The sequence below is a fragment of the Mus musculus genome, chromosome X (assembly GCF_000001635.26).
Source record: "Mus musculus strain C57BL/6J chromosome X, GRCm38.p6 C57BL/6J".
Taxonomy (NCBI): domain Eukaryota; kingdom Metazoa; phylum Chordata; class Mammalia; order Rodentia; family Muridae; genus Mus; species Mus musculus.
Window position 1 is genome coordinate 160,145,803 of NC_000086.7, and position 14,053 is coordinate 160,159,855.

Consider the following 14,053-nt stretch of genomic DNA (forward strand, 5'->3'; position numbering starts at 1 on the left):
ATACTTTAAGAATAATAAAAAGAAACATGCTCTTGTTTCTAACAGTCTTTTAAAGCTTTGAGGGGAAAAAAAGATGTGCTTCGAAGGGACCCAGTTATATCTTTTCTAGATGCTTTTTTTTTGTTTGTTTGTTTTTGTTTTTTTTTTCCATTTTTTATTAGGTATTTAGCTCATTTACATTTCCAATGCTATAGCAAAAGTCCCCCATATCCACCCACCCCCACTCCCCTGCCCACCCACTCCCCCTTTTTGGCCCTGGTGTTCCCCTGTACTGGGGCATATAAAGTTTGCAAGTCCAATGGGCCTCTCTTTCCAGTGATGGCCGACTAGGCCATCTTTTGATATATATGCAGCTAGAGTCAAGAGCTCCGGGGTATTGGTTAGTTCATAATGTTGTTCCACCTATAGGGTTGCAGATCCCTTTAGCTCCTTGGCTACTTTCTCTAGCTCCTCCATTGGGAGCCCTATGATCCATCCATTAGCTGACTGTGAGCATCCACTTCTGTGTGAGTCCTTACCTTTTATAGAGACACACTAAAGTAGTGGCTTTTGTGCTTTGAGTTTTTCTTGTGGTGCTGGGATCTAGAACTTAGGGCCTCATGCATGCTGCCTGGTTGACATGTGGTTTGACAGTAAGTCATGTGCAAATTCCCACATAGTGAGGATGGTTTTGATGGTTATAAGATATCTGGAAGGAGCTTTAAAATACTCTAGTGATAGTGGTGGAGGCTCTGGGGTGGTTTGTAGGCTTCAGACAGAAACAGGATAATGGTCACTGTTACAGGCAGTGATAGGCATGCAGCAGTCAGTGGCTGTATATGTATATGAATTTTTTTTTCATTTACAGAACAAGCAGTGCACACATCAGACGCCAATGATTAAGCTATTATCTCTAGTTAAGTTTAAAATATTCTAACATTCCTTCTGTGTGAGCTTTTGTGTGTGTGTATTGTTTTCAAGACAGGGTTTCTCTCTGTAACCCTGACCTTCCTGGAACTTGCTCTATAGACCTGCCTATGCCTCTCAAGTGCTGGGATTAAAGGCATGCGGCACCATCACCTAGCTATATGTTAGCTAGTTTTATGTCAACTTGACACAAGCCTGAATCATTCTGGAAGAGAGAACCTTAACTGAGAAAAACCTCCCACTAGATTAGCCTGTTAGCAAGCCTGGGGGGGCGGGGCATTTTCTTGACTGAGGTTGATGTGGGAGGGTCCTTTCCTTTGTGGGTGTGGCCTTGGAGTGCTCTAAGAAGGCAGGCTGAGCAAGTCATGAGGAGCAGTGTCCGTCCATGGTGTTTGCTTCAGTTCCTGACCTGACTTTCTGGAAGATGGACCCTTTCCTCCTCACGTTGCTTTGGTCATGGTGTTTATCACAGCCACAGAAACCCTAACTAAGACACCTTCATTCGCTGAAGAATACTTGTTGAGTCACTCCTTATTCAGCCTCTTAAGGAACAGGGACAATGGCTACTTGACAGTGTCCTCATGCTTCCGTGAAACTTGTGATCTGGCAGGCAAGGGGAATGGCGGCAGTTTTCAAATTCATAAATTATTATATGCACAATTATATCTGTAACCCACTTAAGTTGTGTTAGGAAAGCTAAAGGACTGCTGGTCCTGGGCCATGCTGGGTAATACAAGAAGTATGTATTTCTTACAGTACTGGAGTTTGGGAAATCTAAGGTCAAGGAGCTAAGATCTATTCCCATCACGCATGGATTACATAATATTGCACGCCCTTCTCATTCTGGTCTTGTTTTCCTATCATGCAAACCATGGCTGATTCCTCTGGCCTTAAGTTACTTTCTCAACAATTTTCTGGGCTTATTCCCAAGGAGAATTAATCTTTGTAAACCTAGAGACAGGCCCATGGAGAGGCAGCCTAGTAACTGGATTCTGGAAGTAGTCCACCTGGTCTCAAATCTTGGCTCAACCTCTCACCCAACCTTGGGCAGGTTGCTTAACCCCTCTGAGCTTCCATTTCCTCGTCTCTAAACAATGTGACAACAGTGTTCGTCTCCTAGAGCTTTCATAAAGATTGCATGGGTTAGAATTTATCAAGTCTAATGTTTGGCCCTTAGTGTGCCCTATACTAGAATTTTGTTACTGTATATAAATATGTAGATCTTTTGGGCTCTTGGTGCTTTTGGTGGGAACCTCTGTTTTTTCACATATGCTTTGGGAATGAATCAGTTGGACACTTGGCAGATTTAAGGATGAACTGTGTTCCTGTAGAGGGCTTCTTAGTGGGAGGCCGTGCTGTCCCAAAAGCCACTTTTGTTGATGAAGAGGGGAGGCTGGCAGGCATAGTGTTAACACATTTGGCTTCAGGCTGGAGAGATGGCTCAGCAGTTAAGAACACTGACTGCTCTTCCAAAGGTCCTGAGTTCAATTCCCAGCAACCACATGGTGGCTCACAACCATCTGTAATAAGATCTGATGCCCTCTTCTGGTGTATCTCTAGACAGCACACAGTGTACTCATATATAATAAATAAATAAATCTTTAAAAAAAAGACATTTGACTTCATTGGACAGGACCAGCCAGTTTGGGTAGTAAAAAGCCATCTCCACTTCTCTCTCTCTCTCTCTCTCTCTCTCTCTCTCTCTCTCTCTCTCTGTGTGTGTGTGTGTGTGTACATGTTCATATGTACACACTCACTCTTACCCACGTGTGTGCCTATGTAGGCCAGAGGTTGACAGATGTGACAGATGTGGAGGTGTCTTCCTCAATTGCTCTCTATCTTGTTTCTTTGAGACAGGGTCTCTTTCTCTGAACCTGGGGTTCACTGATTGGCTAGACTGTCTGGCCAGATAGCTTTAGGAGTCTTCTCTTCCCAACTCTCCCCCCCCCGGCCCCCCACAACCCCAGCACTAGTTTCATAGCTGCATGCTGCTACATTAGACTTTTCCATGGGAACTATGGGTCAGAACGCTGGTACTAATGCTTGCATAGCCAGAAGCACTCAAACCTACCAAGCCATCACCCTATCACTATTCATCCTTCTCACACAACTTGAAAATTCTTTCCTTTGGCCATTCATGGGGTAAAAACTTTCATGAGGCATTCTGGGATTTGCTGGAAATACAAAAGTGCTTGCTAAGTGAAGAGAGCGACAATGATGTCAATAATATGCTTTGTTTGGGGATTTTCCAGGCATTATCTACCACCACAGAAAGATCCTATAACCAACAGCAAGGCTTCAAGTGGTATTTGAGTCACTGAACTAACATCCAAGTCAGGCTACACTCACAGCTGTTACAGCCACATGGGTTCTCTGTTTACTGTCACTTTTCAAGCCCATGCGTTTGCCTCCAACAAATGGCTTTAACTTCTTAAATCCACAGCCATTAAAAAGTCTATACCTGCTGTGTGTGCCTAGGTTAGACTATCTACATCTTTTACTTTAGAAATGTAGGCAGGTGTGTTATGGCGATGTTTCAAATGGCCATGAGAACCAGGCCTACTGGCTCACACTTGTAATCTCAGCACTTCATAAGCTAAGGCAGAAAGAGCACTGTAAAATCCAGCCAGCTTGTTTCATGAAGTGTTTTTCAGGCTAATATGGACTCTGGAGTCCCTACATCAAAAAACAAAGGGGGGTGGGCACGGGCTATGGGAGAATTGTGCCTTTTCTTCCAATGAAGCTAGCACACTTCACTAAGTTAGTGGCTCTTGGTTTGCTTTCCTGGCCCCCAAATTTGGTAAGGAATGTGGTAGTCTGCATGAGAATGAGCCCCTAGGCTCATATTGGAATATTTGATCCGCAGTTAGTGGAACCGTTTGGGAAGAATTAGCATGTGTGGCCTTGTCTTCTCTTTGCCTGTAACTTGTAGCTCAGATGTGAGCTCTCAGCTACTGCTCCAGCACCATGCCTCCTCCTGCCTGGTGGCCTATCTGCCTGCATGGCACCAAGCTTTCTGCCATGTGGAGGATGGACTAAGCCTCTGAAAATGTAAGCAGTTCCCCAGATAAATGCCTTATGCTTTACATTGCCTTGGTCATGATGCTTCAATGATGCTTCATCGCAGCAATAGAACAGTAAGGCACTGCTTGAGTTGCCTTTGGTAATCTGGCCCATCTGTGGTCCAGATTCTACCTAAGTCTATTGATTCCCTAAGGTTATTCCCATGATAGGTCAGCTTTTATTGGGGCAACAGTAAAAATGCCAGACCTATGTGCCTATTCATAGAAATATATTCAAAATTATGTCTATTCAGAAAATGTGAGCAAAGATGGATGGAGTGTGTCTCACCCCATTTTCTCTTGTATCACTGCTTCCTGCCACCCTGTCAATGCTAACATACTGTGAGGGGGACTTTCTGCCATGCCTTCCTTAAAGAAAGTTGGTATTCCACTTTGGTATGTTAGTGCTACCTTCAGGGACTTTTTTTCTCTTATTTTGGCTTTATTTTATTTTATTTTATTTTATTTTATTTTATTTTATTTTATTGAGACTGATCTCACTATCCAGCTCAGCCTGTCTGGAAAATAGTATCTCCATAACACTTTAGGGACTGGGGTTATTTCCAGCACTGGGCAATTTAGGCCTTTTGCTCATGAATAAATTAAGGTCCAAGGCTAAAGGAAGATGGTGACAAGCTGAAACTAGAACACAGAATTCCTGAGATTTTGCCTAATAGCCCATATGTTAGGCTTTTAACAGTAAGGGAGTAAATGCATGCACAATAATTTCATGCTCCTTGGATCTATACTATGTGCAATGACTAGAATTCGGTCAAGAGTGCCATCAACACATCTACTAATTAACTGGACTCTTCTACATCCCAGATCAGCCATTTACCCTGTGATGTACCCTAATCAGGGAGTCACACAGGAAGACCTGTGCCATGCGGGGTTGAAGAATCCTCATCAGTAGTCCATCTATTAGAAAGCCTGTGAGAGTACCCTACTTATGTTTGTACCAGAGGTCTGGAAGTACAGCTCAGTTGGTAGAGCACTTACTGATCATGCACTGAGCCCTGAACTCAAACCTCAAAACTACATGTAAAAAGCAAGTGTGATGGTGTATGCCTATAATCCCGCCACTTGTAAGATGGAAGTGAAAGGTCATCCTAAATTGCATACCAAATTTGAGACTAGCCTGCCATACATAAGATACCTTCTCTCAAAAATTAAAATAAAAAAAATCTTGTAACAGAGGAATGTATTGACTAATCTAAGAAGTGCTAGGAATAAGTTTGAGTGGGAAAGTGGTATTCTGGAGATGTGGGGGACATGAATTCCGAGGGGTCTTTGTCCCTGCATGAGCAGAATAGAGCAACCCAGGAGCCCAAGGCCAGGGACCCTGAAAGTCATGGCCTTATGGTTGCTTTTTTGGAAGGCCCTGTCACATGACTGAGTAGGCTTTGGACCAGCACGTCAGCCTAGTCAGGCATCACAAGGACAGATGATGTTACCACACTCAGGAGAACAGGCTGTGCATGAGACAGGATATGCAGCGGAGTGTGTAACTGCCTCATAAGAAAGAAGCATAGGCCTTCAGTCCTTTTCCAGTAGCTTGGGTACAAGTCTGAAGACCAATCATGTACTTTAGAATCTTTGGCAATTCAACTAAGCAGCATCTTTCATCAGCATCAGCATTGTAATAGAGAAGCCTTTGTTCTGCAATAGCTGGATAATACTAGCAGGTTATACTCTAACACTGGGGAACAAGAAATCCCAATCAGAAAACACCTTCTCTGTAGCAACAGCCATAGTTTCCAGCCCAGCCATGTGATCATAAGAGGAAGCAGCCAGTACTTTGTAGTGTGTTGCTTGGCTACACGGATCAGTAGTTAGGTTACTACTCAGACCCGAAAGGATATGCATGGTATGTACTCATAAGTGGATATTAGCCATACAGTACAGGATATTCACAGACTCAAAGCTAAATAACAAGGAGGACCCAAGAGAGGATCTTTGAATCTCACTCAGGAGGGGAAATAAAATACCCATCCTAGGTGGATAGATGAAGGAAACTGGGTAGGAGAAGAGATGGGGAGGGGAACAGGGGTGAGGGGATAAGGTATAGGGAGAGCGAGAAAGAGAGGGCAGGAAGAGACTGAACAGATGGGTGGGCAACAGGCAAGAGAGGGGGGGGGCATCTCTAGGATGCACCAGAGACCTGGGATGGGGAGGCTCCAGGGAGTCTATGGGGGTGGCTCTAGCTGAGACTCCTCGCAGTGGGGATATGGAACCTGAAATGGCCACCTCCTGTAGCCAGGCAGGCTCCCAGTGGAGGGATATGGACATCAACCCATCCATAAAACCTTCGACCCAAAATGTGTCCTGCCTATAAGATGTGCAGGGACAAAGATGGAGCAGAGACTGAGGGAATGGGCAACCAATAACCAGCCCAACTTGAGATCCATACCACAGGCAAGAACTAGTATCTGACACTATTAATGATACTCTGTTATGCTTGCCTAGCATAACTGTCCTCTGAGACACTCTATCCAGCAGTTGACCAAAACAGGTGCAGAGGCTCACAGCCAAACATTAAACAGAGCTTGGCAAGTCTAGAGAAGAGTTAGGGGAAGGATTGAGGAACCTGAAGGGGATAGAAACTCCACAAGAAGACCAACTGTGTCAACTAACCTGGACCCTTGGGGTTCTCAGAGACTGAACCACCAACCAAAGAGCATACGCAGGCTGGACCTACCCTCCTCAACCTCCACACATATGTAGCAGATGTGCAGCTTTGTCTTCTTGAAGAGGTCTCCCAAAAAGTAAAGCCTAGGCTTACCTTGACTCTGTTGACTGTCTGAAGACTGTGCTGCCTTGTCTGGCCTCAGTGGAGAAGGATGTGCCTAGTCCTGCAGTGACTTGATGTGCCAGAGTGAGGGGATACCCAAGGGGACCTCCCCCTCCCAGAGGTGAAGGGGAGGGTGAATAGGAGAAGGGCTGCATGAAGGGGAACTGGAAAGAGGAGGGGGGGTGTTGTTCAGATGCAGAGTGAATAAATACATGAATTAATGGGAAATAGGTTCATAATGAATTTTTGTGTGTGTGTGCACGCATATGCATGTGTGTGTGTTGGGAAGTGTGCCTTGTGTTCACTCAGAGATCAGAAGAGAATGTTAGGTGTCTTGTTATATTGCTCTCCATCTTATGACCCCAGACTGGGTCTCTTACTGAACCTGGGACTAAGTTGGCCACCAGCAAGTCCCAGTGATCCTCCTGTCTCTGCCCCCCCCCCCCCACATAGCTGGGGTTGCAGGCATGTGCATAGTCACAGCCAGATTTTTGCTTGGGTACTGAGGATTTGAACTCATGCTTACACAGCAAGCACTATTACATACTGAGTCATATCCCCATTGCCCTTAAAATGCATTTTTAAAAATCTATCACATATTCAACTTACATTGTAGAAGGAGGAAAAATTGTAATGACATAATAATCCCATACAGATCAATTCCATGGTAGGAATCACAAGGAAAACATCACCCATTTGTGAGCAGATGGCTACGTGGAACTCTACCCAGGATAACAAGGGGACAATCTTCTTTGGTGTGCCATTGAAGATAAACTCCACTAGGGGGTACTGCAACTGTAGTAAGACTGAAACAGAGATGTACAATTGCATAAACTTTGTGTTGGGCCTGTTTCATGCTAAAAAGACCTTCTCTGCTATGACCAATTCCTCAGGATGTGTTTCAATATGTAAAAAGAGATGACTGTTTTATAAGGCTGTAGTCTAACATAAGGAATATGGGGAAAACTCGATCTACAAAGGCATTAATAAAACATAAAATGGAATTCCAACAGAAGAAATAAAGAAGCCAGTGAGGGACCTATCCAATCCTTCCACCAGGTGGCAACCCAACATCAGCATAGGGAAAGTTTGGCATTAGCATCCTCCAAAATAAAAACACTTGTCAATGTGCATGAAACTTTCTTGAAACATGTAAAGACAACATTAACAATCTCAGTTCGTATGTTAGTGATGGATACATTGTTCCTTTACTTAATAAAATGTAAACTAAAATTTTGTGTTCGGTGTTTTGAATATATCTTGATTATAGTGCTCTTTCCTTACATGTTAGTGACTTGCTTCTACAGTCTGGCCACCACTAGCAAATCCTCTTGGGAAGAAAAAACATATTTTTTTCTGTCTTTCCAGCCTCTAGAACAAAAGCTGATACATAGCATGACATCAATAAATATTTATTAAAGAGGCGACTGAAGATAAAACTAATATGAGAATGAGGTACGAATTAGAAAATGCAAAAAAAAAAAAAAAAAAAAAAACCCAGGGGATTTCTGAACTCTTTTCCTAAGGTTTCTTTTGAAAACAACACATTTATTTATTTTGTCTATGCATGTATGTATATGTATCTGGGTGTGTACATACCATACATACTTGTGGGATTTGGGTCTGTCTTTCTACCTTGTGGGTCCAGGGAATGGAACCCAGATTGTCCAACTTAATGGCAAACTCCTTCCCCTCCTAAGCCATCTCCCTGGACCTCCCCAAGGCTTTGTTAGCCTTCAGTTGGACTGGTAGAAGGTACAGGAACAAATGATTTAGATTCAAATGGCAATATTACTAATCTAATGCCTTGGAGATGAGATGAAAAATAGTTGATAAATTAAAAGATAAGAAAGGGCTGGACAAAGCAGAAAACCCAGCCCGACCAGGGTCACAAGTCCCTTTCGGTCGGCGACAGCACCCAGTCACCTGGGCACGGAGTCAGCGGACACGCCCAAGGTCCCTAGAGGACCCTCCTTAGGACCACCAGTGAGTGGAACACAACTTCTGTTTCATCCCAATCTCATGGGACTTGAGACAGAATTAGGGAAGCAGAAAACCCAGCCTGACCAGGGTCACAAGTCCCTTCCCGCTTGCGCCAGAACCAGGTCACCTTGGGCATGGAGTCGGTGGACACCCCCAAGGTCCCTAGAGGACAGCTTCTGAGGCAGACCACATTTTGGGCTCCAGACATCTGGGTACCTTCCCTGCCAGAGGAGAGGTGTCCACCCAGCCCGAGAAGGCTTTGCCGGAGCACCTGAGGGAGTCATCTTGGTTCCCAGATCCCTCTGAGACTAGTCCGCACAGGTGAGAGTGTGGACTACAGGAGCTAACAGCTTCTGGGATATGCCCTGTTTTGGGCCTTCATCTTCTGTCAGGAGGCAGGTCCGAACACCGGATATCTGTCCACCTTCCTTGCAAGAGGAGAGCTCACCTGCAGAGAGTACTCTGACCACTGAAACTCAGGAGAGAGCTAGTCTCCCAGGTCTGCTGACAGAGGCTAACAGTATCACCAGAGGAACAAGCACTAACCAGAGTCAACTATAACAACTAACTCCAGAGATTACCAGATGGCGAAAGGCAAACATAAGAATCTTACTAACAGAAACCAAGACCACTCACCATCATCAGAACTCAGCAATCCCACCTCACCCAGTCCTGGGCACCCCAACACACCCGAAAAGCTAGACCTGGATTTAAAAGCATATCTCATGATGATGGAAAAGGAAATCAAGAAGGACTTTAATAAATCACTTAAAGAAATACAGGAGAACACTGCTAAAGAGTTACAAGCCCTTAAAGAAAAACAGGAAAACACAACCAAACAGGCAGAAGTCCTTAAAGAAAAACAGGAAAACACATCCAAACAGGTGATGGAAATGAACAAAACCACACTAGACCTAAAAAGGGTAGTAGACACAATAAAGAAAACCCAAAGCGAGGCAACACTGGAGATAGAAACCCTAGGAAAGAAATCTGGAACCATAGATGCAAGCATCAGGAACAGAATACAAGAGATGGAAGAGAGAATCTCAGGTGCAGAAGATTCCATAGAGAACATCAGCACAACAATCAAAGAAAATGCAAAATGCAAAAAGATCCTAACTCAAAACAGCCAGGAAATCCAGGACACAATGAGAAGACCAAACCTGCAGATAATAGAAGTAGATGAGAATGAAGATTTTCAACTTAAAGGGTCAGCAAATATCTTCAACAAAATTATAGAAGAAAACTTCCCAAACCTAAAGAAAGACATGCCCATGAACATACAAGAAGCCTACAGAACTCCAGATAGACTGGACCAGAAAAGAAAATCCTCCCGACACATAATAATCAGAACAACAAATGCACTAAATAAAGAAAGAATATTAAAAGCAGTAAGGGAAAAAGGTCAAGTAACATATAAAAACAGGCCTATCAGAATTACACCAGACTTTTGCCCAGAGACTATGAAAGCCAGAAGATCCTGGACAGATGTTATACAGACACTAAGAGAACACAAATTCCAGCCCAGGCTACTATACTCAGCCACACTTTCAATTATCATAGATGGAGAAACCAAAGTATTCCATGACAAAACCAAATTCACACATTATCTTTCCACGAATCCAGCCCTTCAAAGGATAATAACAGAAAAAAACCAATACAAGGACGGAAACCACACCCTAGAAAAAGCAAGAAAGTAATCCTTCAACAAAACTAAAAGAAGACAGCCACAAGAACAGAATGCCAACTCTAACAACAAAAATAATAGGAACCGACAATTATTTTTCCTTAATATCTCTTAATATCAATGGACTCAATTCCCCAATAAAAAGACATAGACTAACAGACTGGCTACACAAACAGGACCCAACATTTTGTTGCTTACAGGAAACCCATCTCAGGGAAAAAGACAGACACTTCCTCAGAATGAAAGGCTGGAAAACAATTTTGCAAGCAAATGGTCTGAAGAAACAAGCTGGAGTAGCCATTCTAATATCGAATAAAATCGACTTCCAACCCAAAGTTATCAAAAAAGACAAGGAGGGACACTTCATACTCATCAAAAGTAAAATCCTCCAAGAGGAACTCTCAATTCTGAATATCTATGCTCCAAATGCAAGGGCAGCCACATTCATTAAAGAAACTTTAGTAAAGCTCAAAGCACACATTGCACCTCACACAATATTAGTGGGAGACTTCAACATACCACTTTCATCAATGGACAGATCGTGGAAACAGAAACTATCAAGGGACACAGTGAAACTAACAGATATCTACAAAACATTTTATCCTAAAACAAATGGATATACTTTCTTCTCAGCACCTCATGGTACCTTCTCCAATATAATTGGTCACAAAACAGGACTCAACAGATACAAAAATATTAAAATTGTCCCATGCATCCTATCAGACCACCATGGCCTAAGGCTGATCTTCAATAACAACATAAATAATAGAAAGCCAACATTCATGTGGAAACTGAACAACACCCTTCTGAATGATACCTTGGTCAAGGAAGGAAAAAAGAAAGAAATTAAAGACTTTTTAGAGTTTAATGAAAATGAAGCCACAGCATACCCAAACTTATGGGACACAATGAAAGCATTTCTAGGAGGAAAATTTAAAGCTCTGAGTGCCTCCAAAAAGAAACTAGAGAGAGCACATACTAGCAGCTTGACAACACACCTAAAAGCTCTAGAACAAAAGGAAGCGAATTCACCCAAGAGGAGTAGACAGCAGGAAATAATCAAACTCAGGGGCAAAATCAACCAAGAGGAAACAGAAAGAACTATTCAAAGAATCAAACAAAGGAGGAGCTGGTGCTTTGAGAAAATCAACAAGATAGAGAAACTCTTAGCCAGACTCACTAGAGGGCACAGGGACAGCATCATAATTAACAAAATCAGAAATGAAAAGGAAGACATAACAATAGATCCTGAAGAAATACAAAACACCATCAGACCCTTCTACAAAAGGCTCTACTCAACAAAACTAGAAAACCTTGATGAAATGGACAAATTTCTAGACAGATACCAGGTAACAAAGCTAAATCAGGATCAGGTTAATGATATAAACAGTCCAATATCCCCTAAAGAAATAGACACAGTCATTAATAGTCTCTCAACCAAAAAAAAAAAAAAAAAAAAAAAAAAAAAAAAAAAAAGCCCAGGACCAGATGGGTTTAGTTCAGAGTTCTATAGAAGATCTAATTCCAGTTCTTCACAAACTATTCCACAAAATAGAAGCAGAAGGTATTCTACCCAATTCATTCTATGAAGCCATCATTACTCTGATACCTAAACCACAGAAAGACCCAACAAAGATAGAGAACTTCAGACCAATTTCCCTTATGAATATCGATGCAAAAATCCTCAATAAAATTCTCACTAACTGAATCCAAGAACACATCAAAACAATCATCCATCCTGACCAAGTAGATTTCATTCCAGGGATGCAGGGATGGTTTAATATATGGAAATCCATCAACATAATCCACTATATAAACAAACTCAAAGACAAAAACCACATGATCATCTTGTTAGATGCTGAGAAAGCATTTGACAAAATCCAATACCCATTCATGATAAAAGTCTTGGAAAGATCAGGAATTCAAGGCCCATACCTAAACATGATAAAAGCAATCTACAGCAAACCAGTAGCCAACATCAAAGTAAATAGTGAGAAGCTGGAAGCAATCCCACTAAAATCAGGGACTAGACAAGACTGCCCACTTTCTCCCTACCTATTCAACATTGTACTTGAAGTCCTAGCCAGAGCAATTTGACAACAAAAATAAATTGGAGATCAAGGGGATACAAATTGGAAAGGAAGAAGTCAAAATATCACTTTTTGCAGATGATATGATAGTATATATAAGTGACCCTAAAAATTCCACCAGAGAACTCCTAAACCTGATAAACAGCTTCAATAAAGTAGCTGGATATAAAATTAACTCAAATAAGTCAATGGCCTTTCTCTACACAAAGGATAAACAGGCTAAGAAAGAAATTAGGGAAATAACACCCTTCTCAATAGCCACAAATAATATAAAATACCTAGGCGTGACTCTAACTAAGGAAGTGAAAGATCTGTATGATAAGAACTTCAAGTCTCTGAAGAAAGAAATTAAAGAAGATCTCAGAAGATGGAAAGATCTCCCATGTTCATGGATTGGCAGGATCAATATAGTAAAAATGGCTATCTTGCCAAAAGCAATCTACAGATTCAGTGCAATCCCCATCAAAATTCCAACTCAATTCTTCAACGAATTAGAAAGGGCAATCGGCAGATTAATCTGGAATAACAAAAAACCTAGGATAACAAAAACTCTTCTCAAGGATAAAAGAACCTCTGGTGGAATCACCATGCCGGACCTAAAGTTGTACTACAGAGCAATTGTGATAAAAACTGCATGGTTCTGGTAGAGTGACAGACAAGTAGATCAATGGAATAGAATTTAAGACCCAGAAATGAACCCACACACCTATGGTCACTTGATCTTCGACAAGGGAGCTAAAACCATCCAGTGGAAAAAAGACTGCATTTTCAACAATTGGTGCTGGCACAACTGGTTATTATCATGTAGAAGAATGCAAATCGATCCATTCCTATCTCCTTGTACTAAGGTCAAATCTAAGTAGATTAAGGTACTCCACATAAAATCAGAGACACTGAAACTTATAGAGGAGAAAGTAGGGAAAAGCCTCAAAGATTTGGGTACAGGGGAAAAATTCCTGAATAGAACAGCAATGCCTTGTGCTGTAAGATCGAGAATTGACAAATGGGACCTCATAAAATTGCAAAGCCTTCTGCAAGGCAAAAGACACCGTCAATAAGACAAAAAGACCACCAACAGATTGGGAAAGGATCTTTACCTATCCTAATTCAGATAGGTGACTAATATCCAATATATATAAAGAACTCAAGAAGGTGGACTCCAGAAAATCAAATAACCCCATTAAAAATGGGGTGAAGAGCTAAACAAAGAATTCTCACCCGAGGAATACTGAATGGCTGAGAAGCACCTGAAAAAATGTTCAACATCCTTAATCAGCAGGGAAATGCAAATCAAAGGAACCCTGAGATTCCACCTCACACCAGTCAGAATGGCTAAGATCAAAAATTCAGGTGACAGCAGGTGCTGGTAAGGATGTGTAGAAAGAGGAACACTCCTCAATTGTTGGTGGAATTGCAAGCTTGTACAACCACTCTGGAAATCAGTCTGGCGGTTCTTCAGGAAATTGGACGTAGTACTACCGGAGGATCCCGCAATACCTCTCCTGGGCATATATCCAGAAGATGTTCCAACTGG